This window comes from Lithobates pipiens, unplaced genomic scaffold (assembly GCF_037356315.1).
Source record: "Lithobates pipiens isolate NorthernLeopardFrog02 unplaced genomic scaffold, aLitPip1_a1.2 Scaffold_8, whole genome shotgun sequence".
Lineage (NCBI taxonomy): Eukaryota > Metazoa > Chordata > Amphibia > Anura > Ranidae > Lithobates > Lithobates pipiens.
Genome location: NW_027507903.1, coordinates 574,030,716 through 574,050,551, shown reverse-complemented (window position 1 = coordinate 574,050,551; position 19,836 = coordinate 574,030,716). Strand labels below are relative to the sequence as shown.

Sequence of the window (19,836 nt, the reverse complement as noted above, 5' to 3'; positions counted from 1 at the left end):
ACTGCCTGCCATGAAGCCGAGGAGGAGAGGACACAGGAGTCGCCGCATGCTGGCTGCCACTGAAGCCATGAAGGAGAGGACACAGGAACCGCCACCTGCTGCCCGCCACCGAAACCAAGGAGGAGAGGACACAGGAGCCACTGCCCATGACCCACCAATTGCCGAGGAGGAGAGGACACAGGAGCCTCTGCCCACTGCTGAAGCCACGGAGGAGAGTACATAGGAGCCATTGCCGACCAACCGGGGGGGGTGGTTGTTTTCCGCATTCCCCTTCCCGAACAAAAACAACCAGCCGCCACTGTCTTAAAGGCTATGCGAAACCTTACGGGTAGCCAGTGCAAGGACTCCAGCATAGGGGTAATATGATCACTTGTCTCAAAGCAATACTCCTGTACTAAAGTAGTGGGCCAGAGTATGCATAGTACAGATAGCTTATTTCTGTGTAAATGGCCTTGCTGCCCTCCTTGAGACAATGGGTATCCTTTAGAAATATTATCCCTTGTACACACGGTCAGACATTCCGACAACAAAATCCATCGGATTTTGTCCGAAACTGGTGTTGTATACACACAGTCGGACAAAGTTGTTGGAAAATCCGATCGTACATAACATGATGACGTAATTTAGTTATGATGGGACTACGTTCAGGCTAGTTACCAATAGCTTTGGTCTAGGAATTTGATCTGAGCATGCGTGGCACTTTGTCCGATCGGAATTCTCTACAAATGATCGGACAAAGTCCGATCGGATCATGTTGTCGGAAAATTTTTATATTCAGCTCTCAAACTTTGTTGGTCGGACATTCCGACGGCAAAAAGTCTGATGAAGCCCGCACACGGTCGGATTATCCGACAACACGGTCCGATCGGACATTTTCCGTCGGAATGTCCGACCGTGTGTACAAGGGCTAAGACAATAGCAATATAGTATAAAGGCTGATTCAGTCCTAACACCACCTGGTCTTCTGGCAATATCTGCTCTTCACTCCTGACCTGAGAGTGACTGCTTGCATCAGCTTGCTCTGTGTTATGCCTTTATACTACATTTGTATGTGAGAACAACCATTGTTGTTTTTAATTGGAATAAAATGTATGTTGGTAATGCACTAGGTCGGTGTGCCTTTCTTTTGCTATTGTCTTACAATATGGTCACTTGTACCAGACCTAGTCAGGATTCTGGCTGCAGAAATGTGAACATTAGGGATGAGCTTCGTGTTCGAGTCGAACGTACGTTCGACTCGAACATTGGCTGTTCGTCCGTTCGGCGAAATCCGAACATTTTGGTCCGTTCGGGTCAAATTCGCGTGGCGCTCACGGCCCACAATGCACTGCGATGGTGCAGTGCATTGCTGGCTCATGATTGGCCAAGCATGCACTGTGACCCCGCATGCTTGGCCAATCGCAGCGCCAGCAGCGAGGAGAGCCATGATTGACCACAGGCAGGATGCCTGTGGCCAATCATAGCTCAGGCTGTGTAGTGCACGCCCCACACTATATAAAGCCGCCATCGCGGCGGCCTCGTGTAATGTGTTGGCGTCTGAAGCAGTGGGTGTTCTGTGTACCTTCAACACAGTACACACCGATCGTTTTCGGCCGATTTTCTATCTTGCTGTTGTGTAGTGGTTATTGTCTGCGTGCCCTGACCGCAGTATACACCGCTATATTCACCTCACCTATATAGCTAGTGATCTATCTTTAATAATAGAGCTTGCAGTCAGTAGTGTTAGGAGATAGTGCTGTCTGCGTGCTCTGTACCCAGTACATACCGCTATATCCACCTACATAGCTGTTCTCTATTTGAGCCCACTTGCCATCTGCAGGAGTTATTGGAAGTTGTGTGTGCCTCCAGCACAGCACAGTATACATCTGTATATACCCCTTTATCTCTGGTGTTCTCTGGTTATTGTCTGTGTGCCCTGACCGCAGTATACACCGCTATATTCACCTCACCTATATAGCTAGTGATCTATCTTTAATAATAGAGCTTGCAGTCAGTAGTGTTAGGAGCTTGTGCGTGCTGTCTGCGTGCTCTGTACCCAGTACATACCGCTATATCCACCTACATAGCTGTTCTCTATTTGAGCCCACTTGCCATCTGCAGGAGTTATTGGAAGTTGTGTGTGCCTCCAGCACAGCACAGTATACATCTGTATATACCCCTTTATCTCTGGTGTTCTATAATAAAGGCATCTGCAGGAGTTAGTGGGTGTTGTGTGCCTCCAGCACAATATACACTACCCAACTGCTGTTTTACCCAACTCCCTTCAGGCCATTACCATGTCTGGAAGGCCAGCAAGGAGAGGCAGACAGGCGCGAGCCGATAAAAGAGGGCAAGCAGGCTCTGTGTCTAGAGACAACAGTGCTGGTCGTGGACGCGGTGCATTGTCATCAGCACGTGGCCATGGGACATGCTTGTCCTTCTTTTCAGCAGCTGGACATGTTGAACCGCAACATGCCAACGACTTGGTAGAGTGGATGACCAAGCCCTCTTCATCCTCCTCATCCTCTCTCACCCAGTCTCAGGGTAGTAGCAAAGCAGCAGCCAACGCATCGTCTTCCCTCCTCTCAATGTCATCATCAGTGACTCCTTCCCTAGACCCACCACGTCCTCCTGAGGAGTCTCCTGAACTCTTTGAGCACAGTGTTGGGTACATGCTCCAGGAGGATGCCCAGTGTTTTGTGGGCTCTGATGATGACACTCAGCTAGAGGAAGGCAGTAGCGTGAGCGCAGAGAGAGGGGATGCTCAAGAAGGACAGCAATCTGGCAGTCATGTTCCACAAGCTGCAGCATACTGCCAGGTTTGCTACAGCGATGAAGAGGGAGGGGATGATGAGGGCACTGACTCCACGTGGGTGCCTGGAAGGAGGGAGGAGGAGGAGGAGGAGGAGGAGGCACATGTCCAACGAGGCAGGATGCCCTCCGGGGGCCAGCTTAGGGGCAGCACACCGACTGAATCACACCGCAGAGCTCCGCCTGTGCAGAGCGCTGCCTCTGCGCGTTATTCTAAAAGTTCTTTGGTGTGGGCCTTTTTTGAGACGAGTGCATCAGATCGCACCACTGCTATTTGCAACATATGTCTCAAGCGTATCTCACGTGGCCAAAACATCAGCCGCTTGGGCACCACATGCTTGACCAGACATATGTTGACCTGCCATGCAGCTCATTGGCAAGCGTACTTCAAAGACCCACACCAAAGAACAAAGCGGACCTCTCCTTGCTCCTCATCAGCTGACATCTCCAACCCCACTAGACCTTCAGTCCTCTCTGAAACCTGCTCTGAGAGGAATAAAGGTGTAGAATTAGGTGTGTCACAGCCAAGTGCTTCCGGGAACTCTGCTAGCGGTACACCCACGTCTGATTATAGCAGGCAAATGTCCCTGCCCCAGCTGCTGGACCGGCGGAAGAAGTTCACTCCCAGCCATCCACATGCCCAGCGGTTGAATGCTAGCTTGGCTAAATTGCTAGCACTTCAACTTCTGCCTTTTCAGTTGGTAGACTCGGCCCCCTTCCGTGAGTTTGTACAATGTGCGGTTCCTCAGTGGCAGGTCCCCAAACGCCACTTTTTCTCACGGAAGGCAATTCCGGCTCTCTACCGGCATGTGGAAGGCAATGTCCTTGCCTCGCTGGACAGGGCGGTCAGCGGTAAGGTGCATATTACCGCTGACTCATGGTCCAGCAGGCATGGACAGGGACGTTACCTGTCTTTCACGGCCCATTGGGTCACTCTTCTGGCAGCTGGGAAGGATGCAGGACAAGGTGCAGTAGTGTTGGAGGTTGTTCCGCCACCACACCTCCAAAATGCAACTATTGGTTGTGACACACCTCTCTTCTCCACCCCCTCCTCTTCTTCTTCCTCCATGGCCTCTTCCAGTGCTCTGTCCTCAGAACCAGCGGTGCTCCGTAGGCGTTCCAGGGGCTACGCAAGTACGCAGGCAAAACGATGCCATGCCGTGCTTGCGCTGGTTTGTTTGGGGGACAGGAGCCACACTGGGGCGGATGTTTTGTCAGCTCTGCAGGGGCAGGCCGAGAGGTGGTTGACGCCACGCCAGCTTAAGCCAGGAATGGTGGTTTGCGACAATGGCACCAACCTCCTCTCCGCCCTCCGACAGGGACAACTGACCCATGTGCCCTGTGTAGCTCACATCCTTAACCTGGTGGTGCAGCGGTTCTTGGGCAGGTACCCCGGCTTACAGGATGTCCTGAAGAAGGCCAGGAAAGTCTGTGTGCATTTCCGCCGATCATTTAATGCCTGTGCTCGGCTGGCTGAGCTCCAAAAGGAGTTGAACCTGCCCAAGAACCGCCTTATATGTGACATGCCCACCAGATGGAACTCAACATTGGCCATGCTGCAGCGGCTGCACACGCAGCAGAGGGCCATCAATGAGTACCTGTGCGACTACGGCACCAGGAAAGGGTCAGGGGAGCTTGGTTTTTTCTCACCACGCCAGTGGGGCATGATCAGGGATGCATGCACTGTCCTGTCACCGTTTGAGGAGGCCACAAGGATGGTGAGCAGTGACAGTGCATGCATCAGTGACACTGTACCTCTTGTCCACCTCTTGGAGCATACGCTGCGTGGAATAATGGACAGGGCACTTGAGGCAGAACAGAGGCAGGAAGAGGAGGACTTCCTTGCCTCTCAAGGCCCCCTTTATCCAGACAGTGTTCCTGCTGTGCCACCCATCACACAGGAAGAGGATGAGGAGGAGGAAGAGGAGGAGGAGGATGATTGTGTCAGCATGGAGGTGGAGGCTGGCACTCAGCATCAGCATCAGCAGCAGCAGCAGCAGTCTTGTAGGGATGATTTACAGTCCCAAGAAACACGTGGACTTGTACGTGGCTGGGAGGAGGTAGCTGCAGATCATGTTGTCCTTAGTGACCCAGAGGACTCCGGACCGAATGCCTCAGCTAACCTACGCTGCATGGCCTCCCTGATCCTGCAAAGCCTGCGGAAGGATCCTCGTATTCTTCGGATCAAGGAGAGGGACCATTACTGGCTGGCCACTCTCCTTGATCCACGGTACAAGAGTAAGGTATATCGATGATGTCCTCCTCCTTTGGGAAGGAACAGAGCCAGATTTGCGGTCGTTCATGGCTAGTTTAAATGAAAACAATAGCGGGATCAAATTTAGCTTTGAGGCCAGCCAGGATGAGGTCAATTTCCTTGATCTTAATATCAGGAGGGTTGGAGATGAGTTCATCACATCCACATATTTTAAATCCACCGATAGGAACTCGTACATCCCTACCGACAGTTGCCATTTTCAACCTTGGCTAAAAGCTGTTCCCCTGGGGCAATTTTTACGCCTCAGACGGAACTGTTCGGACATTGCAAAATATGATGAACAGGCAGCGATTTTGGCAGGTAGATTTCTGGAAAAGGGATACGATCCCGTTTCCCTTGATGCAACCATGAAGACTGCCCGGACTAGAGATAGATCTTCACTACTGGCAGATAGACAAAGTGTTAGGGCTAACATACAGGGTGGTGTACCGTTTGTTACGACTTTCTCAGTCCAACATCGCGGTGTAAGAAATTTGATTCAAAAACATTGGCACTTACTCACTAGTGACCATGTTTTGAACCCAATTCTACCTGTTAAACCCCAAATAATTTTTAAAGGGGCCTCTTCACTGGGAAACAAGATTGCCCCCAGTGTACAAGACCCGCCTAGGGCCAATAGATGTTTCTTTCAAAATCTAATTGGTTACTATAAATGTAAGAACTGTCAGGTTTGTACCCTGAATTCACATAGGGGCTCTAAGATCTCTAGCATTGCATCCTCAAGCACCTCTAGAACATACGAAATAGAGTCTTTCATTACTTGCTCTTCGGAGGCTGTGGTTTACCTTTTACAGTGCCCTTGTGGCCTCCAATATATAGGGCGGACCAAGAGGGCACTCCGCGTCAGGTTGAACGAACACATAGGCAACATCAGACGTGGGTTTGATAAACACCCTGTGTCCAGACACTATGACCAGACACATAAGAGAGACCCATCAGGCACCCTATTTGTCGGTTTAGACAAATATAGGCCCCACTGGAGGGGAGGGTCCCTGGTTAGGGAAATATCCAAGCTCGAAATGGCCTGGATCCATAAATTAAAAACATATGTTCCGTTTGGCCTTAATGTGGACACCGATGTAAATGCCTTTATTAATAACTCTTGAGGTGACCTGTTTGATATAATGCTTCTTTACCATGGTTCTTGTATCAGTTTCTGTGAAATACCATTTTACTGTACTTTTTTCTTGCTGTTTTATTTTGGTACATATTATTGTAGAACATATCCTTGTTTTTCTCCTTTTTGGCCCCTTTTGGATGGCAGGCCTGGCTTTGGGTTTGGCGGCCCTCTAGATGTGGGGACTCACGTTTAATTGCATTCCTTGATATTTGTTTGGGATGCCCTAGGCTAATCTCTGGGGAATACGCGAGTCAGTAAGGTATTTGAAATACATGTTTACAGTAGCCCCAGTTCTTAACTGAATTTGATGGACATACAAATACATCAAGAAACGCATAATTTTTTGGTGTATCTCTATACCAATTTGCGATATTTTACTTCATTTCATTTTTTTATTTTATTTTATTATTATTTATTATTATTCTTCCTTTTATTGATTTTTTATTTTAGTCTACCCTCCTTTTTGACCTACACTATGCCCTATTTCTGGACATAGGAAGGGTATTTTAAAATGAGGGTATTTGCCACGTCTCTCTTCCAATAGGGTTATTACCTGGAAGTGAGGCTTGGTTTATGACCATATGACGTTCGTATGGAAACGAGGTATGGTCTACAATCATAGGACGTTCGCTGCGGATACGCACATCTGACGTTCGTGATTGATAGTGAGGCTTGGCCCATGGTCATTGATTCCTAATGCTTAAGTGATATCTAAGATGGCCGCTGACCCAAAGCGAGGCTTGGTTAAGTTGATGGTTATAAAAGGGGTGACGTCGCACGCCGCCCGTGCCCCTGGACGACGTAAATTATTACGAAACGCGTAGGGCGGTGCGAACGTGTCGACGTCACCCCAGTCGTGTTCGTTCTTTTTGGACCAGGAAGGACGAGTCGGTCTCTGCGTTGGCGTGCATCCGGCCGGTGCACGCTTCTGTTTTGAACCTGCTTTTAAAGTCTTTTATGTAAGTGTATACATTCGTTTTTGCAAATTAAAGTCATTTGGTTTTACACTATCTGGAGCCTTTGTTTTTCCCTATGTGATACCACGTTGAGTTGGGAGTGATATGTGGAATAACAGCCATAACCCTATCGCGTGAAAGATTCAGGATCGCTTGAGGAGGAATCGCTATCCGGATATCCTTTGACTATTGTCGCTTGTGGTGACCCTCTGTAACGGGGGGTCGCTTGGATCTGGTAAGGAGCCAATTCACTCATTCGGTGTTGGGAAAAGCACAGTACATCTTTGGAGAAGATTTAATTTGTGTACTTATAACTCAGCTGTTTGAAGTTTGTCCTTCACTGCTGTACTCCACTTGAAGCTTTACTTCACTGGTGTTTGTTTATGGACATTCTATTATTATTTTTTGACACATGACTATATGGACATTATATAGAGTGTCTCTAATACAATCTTTTTTCTTGATAGTTCATTTATGTAAAAAAATTGCAAACATTTTTTTTCATATTCTATTCTATTTTTTTAACTTTTTATTCTCTAGAGGTATATGCACTGAGTTTGATATACTCATATTGTGTTTGGTGAACTCACAATCTTGACACGCATTTATGGTTTGTTTTTATATTTAAATTGCACTTATTTGTATATGGTTTGCATTATAGTTTGGAGGTGGTCTTGGAGACATTAAGATACTAAGACCCATATCGTGGGTCTGGCACATATACATACCCTACTCACATTGGGTATTCGTGGTTAGCGCAGTTCTTTCTTTTTTCTACAAGAGTAAGGTTGCCGACCTTATCTTGCCATCGCAGAGGGAGCAGAGGATGAGACATCTCCGTGAGGCCTTGCAGAAAGGTCTGTGCAACGCGTTCACAGAAACTGGGAGGTTACAAACTCCTGGTCCTGGACAACGTGTTGCTGAGGCATCGGTCAGAAGGAGCGGTGGAGAAGGTGGCCGTCTGACTGATGCTTTCAGACAATTTTTTAGTCCGCAGCCCCAAGGTATGATCGGTTCCAGCACCCATCGCCAGCGTCTGATTTACATGGTGCAGGAATACCTAGGGGCAAGGTCAGACTTGGACACCTTTCCCACCAAAAATCCTCTAGCTTACTGGGTCTTGAGGATGGATCACTGGCCAGAGCTTGCACAGTATGCAATTGAGCTACTGGCCTGTCCTGCATCCAGCGTTCTTTCGGAACGCACCTTCAGTGCTGCTGGTGGCTTTGTTACTGATCACAGGGTGCGCCTGTCCACCGAATCAGTTGATCGACTGACCTTCATCAAGATGAATCAGTCTTGGATCACCCACAGCTACCAAGCACCTGAAGCTGATGTAACCGAATAATTTTTTTTGAAATACCACATCCCTTCAAGACTGCCTATGCTGATGCTGAGTGACTGTCCTGTTATGTTGATTGTCTATCCTCTTCCTCCTCCGCTGATATGTTGGAAGAACATTTCTGGTTCTGGTTGATGCCATCAGCCCAATTTTTCTGCCCCTGTTTAACAGGGGCGTTTAAGTACAATTTTTGATGCAATGCTTTGCAGCAGGGCTAATTCCTGCAATAAAACTAGAGTATATGGAAGAGGTTGCAGTGTGGTGGCACCAGCAGCAGTGCCTAAGGCCAAATTTTTCTGCCCCTGTTTAACAGGGACATGTATTCACAATTCTTGATATAATATTTCACAGGAGGGCCCCTTCCTGTGCCCACCCAGAGTAACGGTGAGGACTTATAGTGTTGTGGCACCAGCATCACAACCACCAAAGGTCAATTTTTCTACCACTGTTCAACAATGGCATGTAATTACAATTCTTGATATAATCGTTCACAGCAGGGCGCTCCAGCGCCCACCAAGAGTCACTTTGAGGGCTTACAATGTTGTGGCAAAACCAACACCTTGTTCTGCCATTTCTGCAGAGCATATAGGGCAGGCCCCTACTTTCAAACATCCAATTTACAAACATCTCCTACTTGCAAACGGAAGGAGACAACAGCAAGTGAGATGAAAAAAGATGGACGACAAAACAAATTATACAGGGGTGATAACCCTTCCCTATGTTTTCCAAAAAGCTTAAAAATCGTTTTTTTGACTGGAGCTACACTTTAAAAATGTACCAGTTGAAAATTACAAACAGATTCAACTTAACACAACAAACCTACACAGTCCCTGTCTTGTTTGCACCACCTGTATACTGCTGTTCTGAGTATATAGGGCCTGGGGGCCACACGCATTTCCTTTTTTTAATATGGGTACGGGGTTCCCCTTAATATGCGTACAAGACCTAAAGGGGCTGGTAATGGGCAGGGAGGGCTACCCATGCCATTTTTCTCAATGATTTTCAACCATATTGCAGGAACCAGATATAACATTAAAACCGCAAGCAGTTTTAAATGGTGTTATTTCCGTTTAATGTCATTTTGTGCAGGGACTGTTCTAAACACGGGAAACAAGTGGCACTTCACAGGCATACTACAGACACCCCCCAGGCACCATATTTAAAGGAATATTTCACTTTTTTTTTTTCACTTTAATCGTCATTAAAATCAGTGCTCCCGCCAAAACGGCCATTTTTAAAAACATTTTAGGCATTGACCCATGTCTCCTGGGGCAGGAGCCAGGTCCCCAAACCCTTTTTAGGACAGTATCTTGCATATTAGCCGTTAAAATTAGCACTTTTCATTTCGAACGTTCGAGTCCCATAGACTTCAATGGGGTTCTAACGTTCGTTCGAATTTGGGGTCCGTTCGAAAGTTCTGGTTCATCCCTAGTGAACATATTGAAGTCAATTAATGGTGGATTTAGGTACACCAGAGCGTAGAGCATTGCAGAGCATTGCAGTAGTCAAGTCGGGAGAACTCAAATGTATGGATCATCTTTTCAGCTGCAGTGTATGATAGCATCGGACGCAGCAATGTGTCTCAGGTCGAAGAGAGATGTTCTGACAACATTTTGTACGTGTGGATCAAAGGTTAAACTAGCATCAAATATTACACCTAGATATTTCAATTTAGACTGAAGCTCAAATATGTGCCGACCGTCTGTAGATAAGTTAATAGGACTGGCCATCCCTGGAGTGGAGGCTGGTGGGTCCGTTAGTCTTCCCCTTGCTTCTCTCCAGACCGCCCATTTCCTCTCTCCTCCTCCTTCCCGGCTAATAACATTGCTTCTCCTTTCGGCCAATCAGGAAACGGGTCTCACAATTCGCTTCCTGATTAGCTGGGAGGAGAATCAGTGTGAGCATAGCGAATATTTATCCGCTATTCTCACGCAACTGGGAGGGCTCGGGGCCCACCCTTTTTTGAAGCCTATTATAGCCTCTGTCTCTAATCACATGCTTCAAACCCCCCCCCCCCCCCCCCATTGAAATACATGGTCCAGCGCCCTGTATGTAGATCAGGGGCCGGATGCATGGATAGGGGGGCGGAGCTCATGTGCCCCTGATGGACGGGCTGTCACTGATGTAGAACGGTAAATAATTGCTATAAAAAAACTCATAAATGAGTGATTGTGAAGGGGTTCATCTCGTTCTACTTTCAAGCCTGTGAAAGAAAAGCATTATCTCTGCTACACAATTAAATTGCGGCAATAGGTATTCGTGGGAGATAGCAGAAAGTGGTGGCTTAACTCTAATTTTATATATTATATACTTTATTACTCACAAGCGTGGCAGAGGATAAACTCTTTAAAGAATACTTATAAAATGCCTTTCAAACTCTTAAAAATTCTTAAATGTCCTCCAATTGGTTGAAATGAAGGGAGTATGATGGTTATTTCAAGTGTCTGTGTGTGCATGTTCCATATAATTGAATGCATCCTGGCAAGGAGCTACTTGAACAGTGTTCTGTGTCAAGGATTACCATTGAGAATTAAAGCTTTTCATGTTTAATGAGCTGTTGAGTTGCAGGCTAAACTCTTGATATTGACACCCATCTGCACAAAGCCTAATAAGCACATTACAGAGAAAAGGAAAACTGGAGCAACTTCAAGCTAAACACAAACATATACCATTTTTAAGGCCCAATTCTAGTACATACCTTTCATCGAGATGTCTTAGGCCCACTGACATCATGAGCCCTCGTACTCCCTTAGCAGTGGTTGGGTCCTGAATGACCTGACACCCCCTAACATTCTCTTGTAAACCCGGAGTGGATGGCTGACTTATTCAGTATGTGTGTGTGTTGGGGGAGTTCTTGACACTTTGGGTTCACAGGAAGTGGGTTGAATGGCAATAGCCAACATTTAAAGCAGAACTTAACCACTACAATACCGGGCACTTTCGCCCCCTTCCTTCTCAGACCAATTTTCAGCACTCTCGCACTTTCAATGACAATTGCGCGGTCATGCTACGCTGTACCCAAATGAAATTTTTATCATTTTGTTCACACAAATAGAGCTTTCTTTTGGTATTTATTCATGACTCCATTTTTAATGTTTTGTGATAAAAGCCAAAAAAAGAGCAGAAATTTGGAAAAAAAAATATTTTCTTCTTTCTATTTTAAAAGAAATCCAATAAAATAGAATTGTGTCATAAATTTAAGCCAAAATGTATTTTGCTACATGTTTTTGGTAAAAAAAAATTATTTAAGTGTATAATAATTGGTTCATGTGATCACGGACATATGTACGCAAATGATCATGTACAGATGTGCGCAGGTGATCACGGACATGTGTGCAGATAATCATTGGGACATGTGATTTTACCGAGACATATGTGGGGGACAGGTGTTTTTATTATTTGGGGACATGTGTTTTGGGGACATTGTGTGTTTACACTGTGTGATGACACTAGACTGGTGATCAGTAAGTAAAAAGCTGTAAAAAACAGCTCATACTCACTGATCACCAGCTGGCTGCAGCGATCTGCTCTCCTCTCCTCACCTACAACTATTGTGTGAGGAGAGGAGAGCCGATTGCCTAGAAACCGGCTCTGTGTTTACATCACATGACGGCTGTGATTGGACACGGCCGTCATGGGATCAGGAGGGCTAATCACAGAGCCCTCCTGCCGATCGGAGAAAAAAAAAGAGCCAAAATTTAGAAAAAAAAACAATATTTTTTACTTTTTGCTATAACAAATATCCATAAAATTGTAAAAAAATAATTTCTTCATCAGTTTAGGCCAATATATATTCTTACACTTTTTTTGATAAAAAAAAAAAAAGTTGTATATTTATTGGTTTGCGCAAAAGTTATAACGTCTACAAAATAGGGGATAGATTTATGGCATTTTTATTATTATTATTATTTTTTTACTAGTAATAGTGGTGATCAGCGATTTTTTTTGTGGAACTGCGACATTGCAGCAGACAGATCGGACACTTCTGACACATTTTTGGGAACATTGACATTTATACAGCGATCAGAGCTAAAAATAGTCACTGATTATATATATATAATGGTTGAATAGTTTCCAGAAACAGACAGAATTCTCAACATCCCTAATAACTGTAAAAGGCAAAAAAGGAAAGAGAAAGCTCTCTCAAAGAGTATGGGATTTTAATTTGAGATAGTATGTCTGTTATTAAGGTAAGCACCAAAAACAATGATTTGTTTAAGAAAATGTAAGTTTATTTCATTAAATAGTATGTGGTAAAAACAACACAGCTATAATACATATTTTAGACCGTCAATTGATGCTTGATGTGTGAAATCAGATGCGTAGATATGCAGGGGTGGCTAACATGTTTCGCAAAATGCTTCATCAGGACACCGCATACATCTATGACTTCATCTATGTAACACAAGACAAATATGTCATTAGTATAATGTCAAACATACATTTATAAATTCATTAACAAAAATAAGAAAAAAAGAAAAGAGAATTTTTACATTATATAGTATAGAATGATGACAACTTGGACTACATGTGCTCACCTGGTCTTTAAGGTTGGACGGTTTAAACGCAACATTATACAGTCATCCATTCATGATGAAATACACTTACTGGGGTTAATTCCTAATGGAAGTCAGATCCAAACGGGATGGCCGGTGGGAAAATTGGATCATGCTAATTGCCCATATTATAGTAAACCAATCTATAAATTCAATTCAATTAGAAATATGATAATATTTGATTATAATGATAATAATAATAATAGCAATCATTATAATAGTATGTCTTGATCTAAGGGATTTAAGCTGTATACTGTCTTTCAATCTAAATCTAAAGAGTTATTAATAGACATTAAAGGATTAAATTAATGTAATGCATATAGTGCCAAGAATAAATTCAATTTTATGAGATGTAGTAAGGGAAGGGGCAGGGAAGGGGTTAATTTAGAATTTAAGTCTGGTTCGCACCTATGCAGGTTGCAGATTACATATTCCAGGTGCATTTTGCATTTTTTTCACTATATGTTTTTGATCAATTGAAGTCTATGGAAGCAAAAGCCAGAAAAAAGTCCCTGGTCCTTTCCATAAAATGCACAGATGTGAACGTGATCCATAGAAAACCATGTTAAATGGACTGTAGTGTATTTCTCTGAAACTGAAAACGCACTATAAAATAGTTGTGAACCGGGTCTCACTTCCTAGAATTCATCTTCCCTTAGCTCAGGCATGCAGACAGGATGGTGTGCTTAGCTGAGAATTATTTAAAACAGATAAATATAATACACCTTTCTATCTATTTACTAATGCTAACACCATAAGGATTAGAAATAGTTAATGATGACTGAGAGACTTTAGCTCTGCTTTAAGTGTGTAGCGCCGGGCTCCTGAAGAGCACACGCTATGTTTTTCAAAGTTAAAACTTTACCCAAACCACAGTTTGGTTTGGGCCTATTTGTCTAAATTTGACTTCTGTGTCAGTCTGACTGGACTGTGAGATGTTCAGCCTAGCCACAGGGGGCCACTGTCTCTGGTGGCAGACGTGGAACTATGGTCTGGTCAGGCGCTTAGGTTACTCTCTTTTGGAGCCAGGTCAGTGGGAGTGGCCCTCTCGTTGTGCCCTGTGGGAGAGGGTATTTAAGACATGGAAGTCACGTGGTTCAGGGTTTCCGGTCCAGTATGCTGTGCTGATTACATGGTCCTGGTCCTCCTGACCAGCCCCCAGGAAGGCTATGGCCTGGGGTGCGGATCCACCCAACTTTGATGCCTCTGGGCTGGCTAGCCCAAGGCAAGGGAACTAAGGAAGGATTCTGAGGTGGATGGGTGCTGTCTCCGGTTCGGGAGAGACCCAGTATACATCGAGCATTCCAGGGGAGGACTCTTTAGAAAAACACAACATATGGGTTGGTTTTCTTAACAAGAGCCTGGAAGGGCTGAAGTAACCGAGAGAATCCGGTCTTGTGGATATCGCCAAGTAGGCTGAAAAATCCAGGTATCCTACAAGTGTTCTACAGCTTAGTTTCCCTACGTGTTCTGCAACAACGTCTGTGACAAAGACTTTGTTCCTGTGTAAACACCTGGTTGGCTGCTAGGCCTTGTGAGAGAGGGACTGTCCAACCTGAGTGTTCATCCAGCTGTGAATGGCTATTCTCTGGATGCAGTCAAAGTAAGCAAGTTCTTTAGCGTTTTTAGACTTTGACATTGAGAGTACCTGAACTTTCCTTTGCAACCCTCTGATCCCAAGTTGAAAGACTGTTCAATGGTGTGAGTTTTTGCAAATAAAATCCATTCAAGTGGATCTATTGTCAGTCTCAAGTTACTGGGCCATCTACCACGGGATATCCGCTAGACGTGAAACAAGGAGAACGACAGGTAACGGTAAGCCCAAAAATAACCAGCAGCTCCTTCGGGGGTTATTGCTACATGTGGAAAAGCAGCAACATTTAATGTGAAAAAGTACTTTTGGGCAAAGAGCCAGAAATAGTATTGCAGCCAGAGCTGCTTTTTAAATGTAATTTTATCTGGATTATTTTTTTCTTTTTAATTAGCCTGAATTTGAATCTGAATACTAGATTTGCTAAAGTACTATGTATAAAAAAAACAATGGCCATGTTTTTCTATTTGTAAAATACAGGTTTCACACTTCCTCATCCCTTCCCAGATAGGAAGGATAACTTTATGTAAACGGGTGACCCCGACCCCCTCTGACAACACGGGGAAAGCCATAGGGAAGTTCCCGTGCCTTGTAGGGGGCGGGGTCACCGGGTGGCCCTGCCCTCTGTTATATAAGAACTGTCACCTCAACAGAAGCGTCACAGCGGAAGACTCCCTCTGAGGCGGATCTTGCGGAGGACGAAGAGGAGAAGAAGATGCCAGACAAGAAGACCGGAGGAAGAAGCGGAAGAAGAAGAAGAAATTTATAAAGGAATTGTCAAAAACCGTCTCTTGTCTTTTTTTTTGTACCACATTACCAGGGGGGTGGGATCTGGGGGTCCCCTTGTTAAAGGGGGCTTCCAGATTCCGATAAACCCCCCGCCTGCAGACCCCCACAACCACATAAGGATAAGGGTTGTGGGGCTGAGGCCTTTCTCCCCATGGGGACATGTTGATGGGGAGAAGAGCTTTGGTGTTTTGGTGGCTACCCCAAGGCACTCTCCCAATGTTGAGGGCATGTGACCTGGTACAGTTCAGGAGGGGAGGCGCTCTCTCCTCCCCCCTCTTTTCCTGCGGCCTGCCAGGTTGCATGCTCGGATAAAGGTTTGGTATGGATTTTTGGGGGGACCCCACTCTTTTTTTTTAATTTTGGCACAGGGTTCCCCTTATTATCCATACCAGACCTGAAGGGCCTGGTATGGAATTTGAGAGGACCCCATTTTTTTTTTTTTTTTGGTTGGGGGTTCCCCTGTGCAGAAATCCCATGCCATTTTTATCAATGAACTTTTATGTGTATTGCTGGACCGACAATTCATTATAGCCGCAAGTAGTTTTAAATGACTTTTTCCTTTAGAAATGTAATTTTGCTGTCAGACTGTTCTTAACATGGGAAACATGTGCGCCTTCACAGGCATACTGGGGCAGGACCCAGGTCCCCAAACACTTTTTGGGACAATACCATGCATTTAAGCCTTTAAAATTAGCACTTTAGATTTTTCATGATCGTGTCCCATAGACTTTAATGGTGTTCGCGTGTTTGAACAAATTTGCCTGTTCGCATGTTCTGGTGCAACCAAATCGGGGAGGGGGGGGGGGTGGGTGTTCGGCCCATCCCTACTCACATAATAATGAGGAAGTCGGTTGAATAAAGACAAAGTACACCGGGTTCAAGAAATGAGTTATCACTGTAAGGTGACCTCATCCCACATCAAGATTGAACTATTGACATGCAGTTGTAAAATATCTTCTGTTTGCATCTCATCAGTCATATCTTAAAAGGTCATGTAGCAAAGTATGAAGATCATGTAGAGCAGCCTTTCTCAACCTTTTCAACACAGAGGAACCCTTAAAATAATTTTCCTGTCTCAGGGAACCCTGGTAACAATTACTATATCTACAGCTCATGATACATTAGTGTGATGCTCAGTGGGAAGAATGCTCCTTACATTGGTGGTCATTGAGAGGAATTACCCCCTTACAAATAACTAAAAAGATCAATGGTGTCAGTGGGAACTTTTCTGAGAAGCAGAAATTGCTCATTGCTCAAGGAACCCCTTGCAGCCTCTAGAGGAACCCTAGGGTTCCATGGAAACCTGGTTGAGAAACCCTGATGTAGAGCATTTATTAGAACATACTCAATCACATATTTTACTGATGTGACTGCAGTGATCTGTCACCTCCCATGCATTACTGCAGTTTGCACATAGCCTTCAATATTAAAGTGGTTGTAAGCCTCAGTCATGAAATATGAACAAAGCATATTCTCCACTATGTGTACTTGTCTCAATTAAGAGCACGTAGTCCCCATTCACACCTGAGCGTTTTGTAGCTTGAAGCTACATAATGCTGGAGGTGAAAAATCAATTATTCTCTATGGAGATGGTTCACATCTCCACTCCAAAATGCTTGAAGCCAGAAGCTCCAAAACGCCTGAAGCTCAAACAAGTTCTGGAATTTTTTTTTTTTTCTAGGCACATTACAGGCGTTTTTCTGCTATTTACATTGGTGATCTTTTGAGTTTTACAAAATTGCGTCAAAACACATTAAAATTGCGGCAAAAATTGTGCGACTTTCTGACTAAAAACGATATGCTCAGGTGTGAATGGGGCTAAATGCCTCGTACACGCGATCAGACTGTCCGGCGGACAAACCGCCGGACTTTGAAGCGGAGGTCCGCCAGACTTTCCGAAACGAGCGGACCTGCCCACACACAACCGGACTTTTCCGGCGAACCTAGTCTATGGCGGGAGTCCACCGTACTTTTGAAATGAACGGACTTGTCCACACACGGAGGTAAGTCCGTTCATTTTGAGCCGGGACTAGCGAAGGAAGTCAATGTCGCTGCATTTGCCGGCAAGATTGACACGTTGCTGGTCCCGTCACCTGGTATGGACTTAAAGGGGAAGCCCTACGCAGAAAAAACTGCGTGGGGGTCCCCCCTAAGATCCATATAAGACCCTTATCCGAGCACACAACCCGGCCGGTCAGGAAAGGGGGTGGGGACGACGATAGAAGGCCGGGCCACTGCTAGTAAAAGAGCTGGAAGAAGGAGTGGAGGCCCGGCAAGAAGAACCGAAGAGGGGGACCAGACCCCCGAAGTCGGAAGAAGAGGCGGCAGCGACAGAAGACCGGTTCAGCGGTGGTGCAAAAAGGAAGAAAGTGGGACTTTAAATGAAGCTCAGGATGACAAAAATTAGTAAAATGGTGGAAAATAAGGATTTAATAATGCGTGAAAACAAGTTTACATACAGTTTACAACTTGTTTTTACGCATTGTGCAAAAAACTCTATAAAAATAAATCAACACATCCGAAGATGAATCAATCCATCAAAAGAGAGTCAAAAACAGCGCATAATAGTCTAATTATAGACAATCACAATAGTGTACAATGAATGGTAAGATCCTTCCTCATTATATTTATAATCATATAAATTCACAATGTATATATGTTGAGTAGATTACAAACTCTATGTCTCATTCTATGTCCATCTAAAAAAAGTCCATCTAAAAAATATTTTAGCGCTTGATGGTGAGTCTATTAATCTCGCAGTAATTCAACATAGTTCGTTAAACTCTTGACATACATTGCACCATTGTCCGGAATACACCTCCACGCGTGCACACATGCAAACACCGCGGAAAGTCGGTGCCAGTGAGAAGACCCCCTTAGGTATTTCTCTTACCAGACTCAGCTGGTTTCACAGATCTTATCAAGAAATCCTGTTAGGTGTAAATGCAGGTTTCCTTCCCCTTCATATACCACTCGATCTCCGAAAGAAGGATAATTACAAAGAAAAACACATATAGTGTAATTCCATTAAACAAACAAGGCGCTTTATTAAATTAAAAAACCATCAAACATTGCACTCACAAACATTAAAACTTTCAAAGCATGGATTCAATACATGAATTGTCAGATAGGCTCAGATAGGATCAGCTAGATTAAAGGATGGTCCTACCGCCCTCAGCAATGGATCACTCCCCGCTGATGTCTTCCGGCTCGGTCCCTCTCCTCTTATTTCTCCTATCACTCCTGCTGTGTTAAACTCGTATGGTTCCACCCTGACGCGTTTCGTCGTATTGACATCACCCAGACTGAGAAGACAGGAGTACATACTTATTGTAAACTGGCAGAAGAAAAAACACTTAAAAAACATTAATCTCTGTAGCTACAGTCATTACAGGAAAATTAATCTTCAAAGTTCCCAACAGAGTGATATTCGTTGTGTTTTTTCCTATTAGTTTCTTTTGCCACAGAACCTTGGCAGTCTTTAAGCCCTCTAATGTAAACACATTATTATTATTATTATTCACGATTTATATAGTGCCAACAGTTTACGCAGCGCTTTACAATGTATAGGGGGACAACACAATTACAGTACAATACAAAAGGTACAGGAGAGCCCTGCGCGTAGAGCTTTCATTCTAAAGGGAGGGTGGTACAAAAGGTAATAGCTGCAGAGAATGATTTGATGGGGGTGGCTCGGGGACAGTTAGGTGGACGTGGGATAGGCTTCCCTGAATAAATGAGTTTTCATGGAACTCCTAAAGGTGGACAGGGTAGGGGCTGAGCGGACAGATTGGGGCAGGGAGTTCCAGAGGATGGGAAAGGCTCTGGAGAAGTCTTGAAGGCGAGCATGAGAGGAGGTAACAAGGGAGCTAGAAAGCAGGAGGTCCTCGGAGGAGCGGAGGGGACGATTTGGGCAATATCTGCAGATGAGGTTGGTGATGTAGATGGGGGGCGATGTTGTGGATGGCTTTGTATGTTATGGTTAGCATTTTGAATTTTACACGGTGGGGTAGGGGAAGCCAGTGAAGAGATTGGCAGAGAGGGGCAGCAGTCATGGAACGATTAGTGAGGTGTATTAGTCTGGCAGCAGCATTCATAATAGACTGAAGGGGGGATATCCTGCTTAAGGGCAGGCCATTAAGGAGAGAGTTGCAGTAGTCAAGGCGGGAAATAATCAAGGAGTGAACGAGTTGCTTTGCGGTGTCATTAGTCAGGAAGGGTCGAATTCTGGAGATGTTGCGGAGGTGAAGGCGGCAGGATTTAGCCAGTGATTGGATATGGGGGCTGAAGGCGAGGTCAGAGTCAAGGATTACACCCAGGACCCTGGCATGTGTGGAGGGACCAATGGTTCTGTTGTTGATATTAATGGTGAAGTCACAGGGAGGTATTGTGAAGGTGGAAATATAACAAGCTCAGT

General features: G+C 44.9%; 1 long non-coding RNA gene across 1 annotated transcript; it reads right to left on the bottom strand.

The window, feature by feature from the left end:
• Window positions 1-12,693: 12,693 nt before the first annotated feature.
• LOC143963701 (uncharacterized) lies at window positions 12,694-19,025 on the bottom strand. Its single transcript, XR_013271027.1, has 2 exons — window positions 18,589-19,025; window positions 12,694-12,878 (listed from the first exon to the last, which is right to left on the bottom strand). It is a non-coding gene; the product is annotated as an uncharacterized LOC143963701 (long non-coding RNA).
• Between the last annotated feature and the right edge of the window lie 811 nt (window positions 19,026-19,836).